This window comes from Tasmannia lanceolata, unplaced genomic scaffold, assembly GCF_043159265.1.
Source record: "Tasmannia lanceolata isolate RefF3 unplaced genomic scaffold, GAP_Taslan_0.1 ptg000002l, whole genome shotgun sequence".
NCBI lineage: Eukaryota > Viridiplantae > Streptophyta > Magnoliopsida > Canellales > Winteraceae > Tasmannia > Tasmannia lanceolata.
Genome location: NW_027518679.1, coordinates 55,209,552 through 55,219,389, shown reverse-complemented (window position 1 = coordinate 55,219,389; position 9,838 = coordinate 55,209,552). Strand labels below are relative to the sequence as shown.

General features: G+C 40.8%; 1 pseudogene; it reads right to left on the bottom strand.

Annotated features, from left to right (window-relative positions):
- Positions 1–1,921, bottom strand: LOC143887252 (putative polyamine transporter At1g31830 pseudogene; annotated as a pseudogene).
- Between the last annotated feature and the right edge of the window lie 7,917 nt (positions 1,922–9,838).

The window sequence follows — 9,838 nt, the reverse complement described above, 5'->3', positions numbered from 1 at the left end:
GATATGTACAAACATGTGACAAGAGGTCCCCAAAAAAAGAAAATTACACCCCTACAAAAGAAGAAAGGACCCGAGCTACAGGGAGATTAACACCGTCCTTGGCGAAAGAAGATAGATACTTGATTATGTGCCACAGCCATCAAGAAAACCAGCATATATAAGCCTATAATACAAAGTTTGGCTAAATAAAGCTACAATACGTGTTCAAGTGTCACCCTGGAAAGGTTGATAGAAACTAGATAATTTAGCCATCAAGAAACTCTCTTGTATGGAGATTCTTCTGTACATTGCATCGGGATCGAAAAACAACGAGATTTTCACTTCACCTGCCCATATAGAAGACTAATTCACTTCGGCTCAGAGTCACTACTCTCACTTTCAGCAGGTTTAAAATCTGGGAGGTCAGAGTTTGTGGAGAACCTGAGCCATCTCCGTTTTTCAATGTATTTCATACATGGTTGCAAAACAAGCCCGATCAACACGGCAGCGAGACTTATTCCCTTGACCTTGAGAGAAGCAAGATATAAAACCACAACAATCAAAGCAGTGGGAGGAATGCACAGTAAAACAGCACCAACAGTTCCCACAGGTATCTTATAAGGTCGCACGGCCCTAGGGTACTTCATCCTCAACCTTATAAATGTCACAAATTCTAAGATCATTCCAAAATAGTATAGTAAATTCTCGGAGCAAACAATCTCTTGAAAACTCAGGCAAGACAGCAAAACCACACCTGAGGCAGATAACAAAATCCCCACAAGAGGAGTTCCATAACGAGACCTTTTGCCAAAGAATTCGGGAAGCATTCCACGTTCCGCCATTCCGAGCAATTGGAAAGAGTCACTGCTCATTTCAGCCACAAACAAACCCATATTTGACATTGCTGCAGCCCCTTGCACCCACCATCTCAACCCAGTCCCCGCGAACATTTTTGCAGAAAAGTGCCCACGAGTCCACATTTCTCTATCGAGCTTAGTAGCTCCAGTACCAATCAAAAGTGGGAAGAAATACCCGGAAACAACCAAAATCAGAGCATAAAAGAGTGCTTTGGGTAGAGTTTTCTTGGGCTCATGCACCTCCCCCGCCAAAGTACTAATTGAGTCCCAATAGCTCAAATTCCAAAACAGTGTGTTCAAGTACAGTCTCCAATCCACATTGTGAATGTTCACCACAAACCATCGTGAAGGTTTAAGTTTCGGTATGGAAACGAATCCCATAACTACGAAAGGGAGGAGAGAAAACACACCGAGAAGAACGGCAACCCATCCGACTATAGTTAAACCCCTATAGTTCATGTAAGTGAGCGCGACCGTCAATATTAAGATGGCAATAATCCTAGGCCAACCTCCCTCTAGAGCTGGAAGTTCTGATTTTAGATAGTCTAGAAACAAAACTGGGTACAGAGCATTATCAATAACACCACCCAGCCATTTCATCCAACCCAGCTGAAAACCCCAATATGAACCCAAAGCAGACGAGACCCAAACGACATAGCCTCCATCCTCTGGGAACATTGTGCCCATCTCTGCAGTTATTAAGGCCTCTGGAATACTCCATATAAAGGGGAAGACTAGAAAGCCCATTAGGGCTAGAAAGGGCCCAGCTGCATTTACAGTATCCTCAACGCCAAAAGGACCGCCTGATACCTCATAGAATATCAGAAAAATTAGGGGTAAAACCGAAACTTTTCTGAAATTCTCCATTCTAGGCGTTCCTGTAAATAAAACAGAGCAGAAAACAGAGACTTGAAACTAGCTTTTCTTGCTTAATCAATCGAGTGAAATGGATTACAAATAAATAGACTAGCAACAACTTTAACAAATATAAAATATCTAAAACTACTTCACTAAAGTCTTGGTCTTCCTCCTTTTATTGAAGATAGCAAAAGATTTCATATGATAGCAACAACTTTAACAATCATAACAAACATATACTACTTCACTAAAGTTAGGGGTGGCAACGGGGCGGGTCGGGGCCGGATGTTGGGGTCCCCTTCCCCTTCCCCTCTGCGGGGAATTTTCCCCCTCCCCTTCCCCTTCCCCTCTGCGAGGATGGTGGGGAATCCCCCTCCCCTCCCCGCAGGGAATATCTAATCCCCTTCCCCTTCCCCTTCCCCTTCCCCTCCCCGCATCCTTCGGGGACAAAATCCCCGCCCCGCCCCCTCTTTGGAACCTAATCAAACCAGCAAACAGAGCTTCTTTCTTCTACGTCCATTACAGACAATATTGTGATGAATGCTATGATTCTATTCATGTGATCAACAAACAGATGGACAAAATCAGAAATGCATGGATGAGACAACAAATATAAATAACAACAGGACCTCATCTTTCAGCAATTTTCTGCATAAATTATGGAATGATAAATAGGAAATGAGCACCAGGATTACCTTCATTAACAGACAGCCAATGTGCAAAAAGTAACTATTTCAGTAGTCACAATGAACTTTAAAAGTCCATAAGTGGGCGCTCACACACGCAAAATAATGTTCATTAGTTCATTCTGTATAGCATGTTAACCCCCAGATGAGCATGAGAAATGAGAATGGAGAAGAGAACAAAATCAACAAATGACTTATTTCTTTAACTGCAATTCAGTCTAGTGCTGACATTAAACAAATTTCTAGTAGCTAAATTTTTTTTGTTGAAAATTAAAACCTGCAATCCAACCCTAAAATTTTGTTGGCACTACGATTTTTTGATAATTGCATACACTCAGCGTCTCAGGCTCTCAGCTTGTCTTTATTATTTCAACATCTGTGAAAAGGTTATTACATTTCCCAAAATGCTCTCAGAAGCTAATTAAAAGGAAAAGACAAGCTAAGTTTATGTTTGGGGGAATCTTGTAGCCGATCCACAGAGTTTCTAGTAGTTTTCCTTAAAAAAAACACTTAAAAATTTACAAAAAAATGGCATTGATTAGCGGGGTGTAGCGGGGCGGGTCGTAGCGGGGCGGGGACAACTCCATCCCCTTCCCCTTCCCCTTCCCCTTTCAAATCGGGGAATCCCCTCCCCAAACGGGGCGGGGCGGGGCGGATCCCCGCTTTTTCGGGTGAAATTGCCAGCCCTAACTAAAGTCTTGGTCTTCCTCCGTTTATTCTGACTAAAGATAGCAAAAGATTTCTCATGCAACAGAATCTGAAGGCTCAGTCAACATTCCTTATTTCTTTGGTGAGAAGTTGGTGATGATCTTCAACAGTTCCTCCTTCAAGCCCTTCATAATGTAAACCATTGTTCTCTCCCATCTGAACAGAAGATTGCCCTTCTGATATTTTCCTCACTTTCTGCATTCATTATCACATTCAGAACAAAATAAACATGGGTTTTTTCTTTATTTGTAAAATAAGACCAAGAGCACAAAACTCAAACGCCGAATCAAAATATTTCCTCTATCTCTGCGTACCAAATCATTCATCAATAGAAAAAATTTGGGGGGTTTCACTTTAAATTGCAATGCAAGAGAAACCCAATACAAGTGCAGATTTCTTCCTTAAATTCTGTATTCACATTTCGGATTAAAGATGTGTTTTTTTTATAGATTGCAGAGAAAATAAAAAAAAACAAATTAAAATAGGGATTTTTCTTAATTTGTAAAAAAAATAACCATGGGCTTTTTCTTAATTTGTAGAATAATACCAAGAGCACAAAACTCAAAACTGAATCAAAATATTTCCTCCTCCTCCATCTCCGTGTGCCAAAATAAAATATCAATAGATGAAATTTGGCTTTTTCATTGTAAATTGAAAGTTGAGAGAAACCCAATAGGCCAATACAAGCGCAGCTTTCTTACTCAGAATCTGCATTTACATTACGGCTTAAAGATGTGTTTTCTATAGATTGCCAATAAAATTCACACTAAAACAGCAGGTTTTGGTGTAATTTTTAGGGTGCGGATACGCCCCGCTCTCTCTCCCCACACGCACACAACAGGAACAGTTGGTGGGCCCAACAGAAACCGTTGGTGGAATGGTGGGCCCATCTTTGAACAACGTAGGCCCCGCCCATACCACACCATAGGATAATCCAAACCGTCCATTCGATGGGCCATAAACGTAAATAGGTTGCGTCCCAAAATATCATTTCCATACTAGCGCTCCAATCTAAATAGAAACTACATCTTAGGCAACCTCTATGATTGTAGGGTTGTGATCATCCTATGGAAATGATTTTAGGGCACAACCTATTTACATTGTGGCCCATCAAATGAATGGTTTGGATCATTCTATGGAGTTGGTCGTAAAGTAACATTAAGGTTCGTCCACAACATAGGACGAACTAAGCCGTCCATGGTTTGGATAATCCTGTGGAATTGGTCGTACAGTAACATTAAGGCCCAATCATAGGCCCACCGATATTTTTTCAAATTGAAGCGTACGGTCCACAACATAGGATGATCCAAGCCGTCCATGGTTTGGATCATCCTAAGGTGTGGTTCGTACAGTAACATTAAGGCCCAATTTAGGCCCCACCCATATTTTTGAAAATGAAGTGTACCGTCCAGACCATAGGATGATCCGAGCCGTCCATTTGATGGGCCATAACGTAAAGTGTTGTGCCCCCAAAAGGGTTGGCCCATCAAATGAATGGTTTGGATCATCCTGTGGTCGTACAGTAACATTAAGGCCCGTCCACAACATAGGATGATCCAAGCCGTCCATGGTTTGGATAAGCCTATGGAGTTGGTCGTACACTAACATTAAGGCCCAATCGTAGGCCCCACCGATATTTTTCAAATTGAAGCGTACCGTCCACAACATAGGATGAACAAGCTGTCCATGGTTTGGATCATCCTATGGTGTGGTTCGTACCAATTTAGGCCCCACCCATATTTTTGAAAATGAAGTGTACCGTCCAGACCATAGGATGATCCGAGCCGTCCATTTGATGGGCCACATTGTAAATAGGTTGTGCCCCAAAAATCATTTCCGTAGGATGATCACAACCTCACAATCTATAGAGGTTGCATAAGATGTAGTTTCTATTTAGATCGAAGGGCTAGGATCAGCCTATGAAAAATAATATTTTGGGATGCAACCTATTTACGTTTATGGCCCATCAAATGGACGGTTTGGATTATCCTATGGTGTGGTATGGGCGGGGCCTATGTTGTTAAACAAGATTTAATTTTTCATCTGGGTCAACAACTTCCCACTTATGCTACAAAAAAAAAATGATTTTGGGCGATGATATTCAACCCCCCCCCCCCCCCCCCCCCCCCCCCCCCCCCCAACCCCCAACGACGTTAGGCTTTAACGACCCTTTTTTCACTTTTTCTCTTATGACGTAGTGTGTCCCCACGCCCCTTGAATCATTCACGTTTCCCACCTCTCTCTCTCTCTCCACAACAGGAACGGCCCCCAAAATTCTCCTCCTTGGTGCCCAAATCCAACCCACTATGACAATGTACTGTCCAGACCATAGGATGATCCAAGCGGTCCTTTTGATAGGCCACATCGTAAATAGGTTGTGTCCTAAAAAACCATTTCCATATGATGATCCTAGCCTCAGATATAAAGAGAAATTGCTTATTATGGAAACCTCTATAGATTGGAGGGTTGTGATCATCCTATGCAAATGATTTTGGGGGCACAACCCATTTACGTTATGGCCCATCAAATGGACGGCTCGGATCATCCTATGGTTTGGACGGTACACTTCATTTTCAAAATTATGGGTGGGGCCTAAATTGGGCCTTAATGTTACTGTACGAACCACGCCATAGGATGATACAAACCATGGACGGCTTGGATCATCCTATGTTGTGGATGGTACGCTTCAATTTGAAAAATATCGGTGTGGCCTACGATTGGCCTACATTACGGCCTAAAGATGTGTTTTTTATAGATTGCCAATAAAATTCACACTAAAACAGCAGGTTTTAATTTTTAGGGCGCTGAGATCCCCCTCTTGACGGCTGGCCAACATTAAACGTTAGGATTTAACGTATATGTCACTTTCCCACCATTTGACCGGTTTCCCCTCTCTCTCTCTCTCTCCACCCACACACACACAACAGGATCAGTTGGTGGGCCCAACAGAAACCGTTAGTGGAATAGTGGGCCCATCTTTGAACAATGTAGGCCCCGCCCATACCACACCATAGGATAATCCAAACCGTCCATTTGATGGGCCATAAACTTAAATAGGTTGTGTCCCAAAATATCATTTCCATAGGCTGATCCTAGCCCTCCGATCTAAATAAAAACTACATCTTATGCAACCTCTATAGATTGTATGGTTGTGATCATCCTATGGATTATCCAACTCCATAGGATTATCCAAACCATGGACGGCTTGGATCGTCCTATGTTGTGGACGGGCCTTAATGTTATTTTACGACCAACTCCATAGTATGATCCAAACCATTCATTTGATGGGCCACAATGTAAATAGGTTGTGCCCCAAAAATCATTTCCATAGGATGATCACAACCCTACAATCTATAGAGGTTGCATAAGATGTAGTTTCTATTTAGATCGGAGGGCTAGCATCAGCCTATGAAAATGATATTTTGGGACGCAACCTATTTACGTTTATGGCCCATCAGATGGACGGTTTGGATTATCCTATGGTGTGGTATGGGCGGGGCCTACATTGTTCAAAGATGGGCCCACCATTCCACCAACGGTTTCTTTGTGGGGGGGGGGGGGGGTGTATCAGCGCCCTAGATTTTCCTTTGCTTGCAACAACCTCGTCTGAAATATATTCAGTAATTTGAAATCCCTATTGTAGCCAGTACATAATAATATCTTATCGATTTCATCATTAAAAAACCAAAATAAAATAAAGAGTAACGAGAAAAATCAAAGAACTGGAATACAAAACTGACTAACCATTCAAACAAATAAATACTGAATCATTTTTCCCGTTGTTGAAGCTCTCCCATCATCAATAGGTGTTACCGTCCTAAGTGGGGGCCCACCTAGGTATGGGATTAGGTGGGACCCAGCCTGGTATAGGAATATGGGACAGGTTTAAAGGGCCTTGTCTAACGCGTTCTATCAGCTCTGGAACTTTTGGCGTATCGGTAAGGTACCTAACATTTGGTATCAGACCAACCACCATGTCCTGTGTTCGAGTCAGGGAAGGGGCGACCTGTGGAGAGTACTACCTGGAAAGGGCTACCTAGTAAAAAAAAGCTAGTGTGAAAGCCGCCAAAGTGAAGTTGCCACATAGTAGGCCACCATGGAAGGGGTGACCTGTGAAAAGGGCTACCTGGAAAAATGCCAGAGTGAAAGCCATCACAGAGTGGACCGCCGAATCGGAAGCGTGGTGGTATGTTACGGTCCTAAGTGGGGGCACGCCTAGGTATGGGACTAGGTGGGACCCAGCCTGGTATGGGACAGGTTTAAAGGGCCTTGCTTAACGTGTTCCATCAGCTTTGGAGCTTTTGGCGTATCGGTAAGGTACCTAACAATAGGAGACCCAAAGAAGGAATCTGAGAAAATCTTAAAACCCTATCCCTTTCGAAGAACAAGACTTACGTCGTTAAAGGGAAAAACATTAAATAAGGCTTTTTAAGCTTAATGTATACGCATACCTTTTTAAGCTCCTGCTTTTCTTAAAAAACGAAAAAAACAAGGGATTTTTGCTGATTAGTCCTTGCATGGCAGAATAATTGCTTATTAGTCCCTAAGAAAAGCATATTATCTTAAGAGGAAGTCTAACTGAAGGGAGCCCTTGCAAAAAAGAGGTAAAAGGGCTCTCCTATTGGCTACACATCACTATCATGCATTAATAATGGCTAAAAAGTCAAACATGATGATGATGTGCAGCCAATGGGGAGCCCTTTCACCTCTTTTTTGCAAGGGCTCCCTTCAGTCTATAATTCCTCTTATCTTAGTAGTCCTACTCTTAGAAAATATTTGCTAGAAGGTCCCTAAAACTCATCTACATCAATTTTCTCCGTTAAAAATTTTAATATAGCAAATTTAACCCCCCCCAACCCATTTAATCGGAAGATTTATCCCCCGACCCATTTAATCGGTTTTAGAGTTTTTTAATTTCCCTTCCATTATTTTAGGAAAAAAACTAGGAAATAAGTAAAATATTATCTCTTCCAATATTCTCTTTGAAAATCCTTCAACAAAAGAATCATTTTAGGAATTAAATAAATTGAAAATCTCTCTAAAATAAATTAAATATGGTAGGAATAAAGTAAGAAAATTTAGGAATATTTTTCTTTTCTAACTTTTCCAAGAAATTCATGTCTTGTTAGATTGCCAGAAAATAACTCTGATGGAAAATTATTTCTATGAATTTTTTTTTCATTCAATGATTTAAAAGGGGAATTATGTCTGTTTAAATTAGAAGGATAACATCATAAACTGAAGGTCCCTAACTGAAAAATTGAATAGGGTTGGTTTGCCTTATCTTTTTTTATGTATAAGGAATAAGAAACTTTAGATTTTTTTCTTTTCCGAACTTTTCCATTAAAATTCCTACAATCCAATGCGGCCTAAGTGGAAGGCATTTTGTAAGAGAAGCACTAATCCATCTTGTATTTAAAGAGTTGCTACAGTTCCCAAAAATCTCTTACAAACCAATAGGGTTTTAGTTTTGTTTTGGGAATAAGAACTAGGGTTTAGCTTCTATTCTTAGGAGAAGAAGAAGGTAGAATGTCAAAGGAAAGTCAAAATGGGCTAAAACGTTAACAACTTTGAAAGATTCTACAAGATTTTCGAAGAGAATATTGGAAGAGATAATATTTTGCTTATTTCCTAGTTTTTTTCAGAAAATAATGGAAGGAACTCAAAAACCGCTAAAACCAATTAAATGGGTTGGGCGTAAATTTGTCATATTATAATTTTTAACGGAGAAAATTGACGTAGATGAGTTTTAGGGACCTTTTAGCAAATATTTTCTAAAAGTAGGACTATAAGATTATTGGTGCTAATGTTAAGCTCGATAGCATGAGGCGTATTACAGCCTCAATTATATACATTGGATGAATTTCCTCACCTGGGTCTCCTGCGATCCATCGGATTCATGGCCCGGAGAAGAGCAGTTGACAGGTGGCCCTTGCATGGTTGGGTCTTCGGATCCAATACCATATTTATCGGACTGTTCTTGGGCCGCGTGTTGCATCTCTTTCTATCTCTTTAGTATCTCTCTCGAGAAAGAGAGAGAGAGAGAGATGCTTTATGCACTTGGGAATCGGTGCCTAGTGTCTGCACTCTGCCAAAAAGGGCGTAGAAAGATTAAAAAGGGGGGCAGCTATTCTAAGAAGCAAGACTGGCGAGTCGTGACTGGTGCCCATACTTTTTTTTTTTTTTTGGTAGGTAGTGGTGCCCATACTTATTCTTCGAAGTCAAGGAGATGTTAATTTAAATAATACATAAAAACGGTAGGCTTTCACGTATATGTCGCGTTTCCCACCATTTGACCGGTCTCTCTCTCTCTCCACACAATGGTTTAAATTTTCAGTTTCGGTCCCTGAAATTTCAAAATTTCGGTCAAAATCTAGTACTTCAACGGAATGATTATTTTATTCAACACAAAATTTCCACCGAAATTGCCAAAATTTCAGTAATTTCGGTCGAAATATTACAAGTTTACAACCCACTTTCTCTTTTATAATTTGATTGATTGTGACACCTCAAGACTTCTGTGTACAACACTCAACCAACTCTCTTTTTTTAGTAATTTCGGTCCGGTGAAATATTACAAGTTTACAACCCACTTTCTCTTTTATAATTTGATTAATTGTCACACCTCAAGACTTCTGTACAACACTCAACCAACTCTCTCTTTTTTTAAAGGGAAAATGACCAAATAGAAGGGGTTTCTTCTGACTATGACATTTCAAGAGGGCTGTTTTCTAAATCACCAATCAAGAG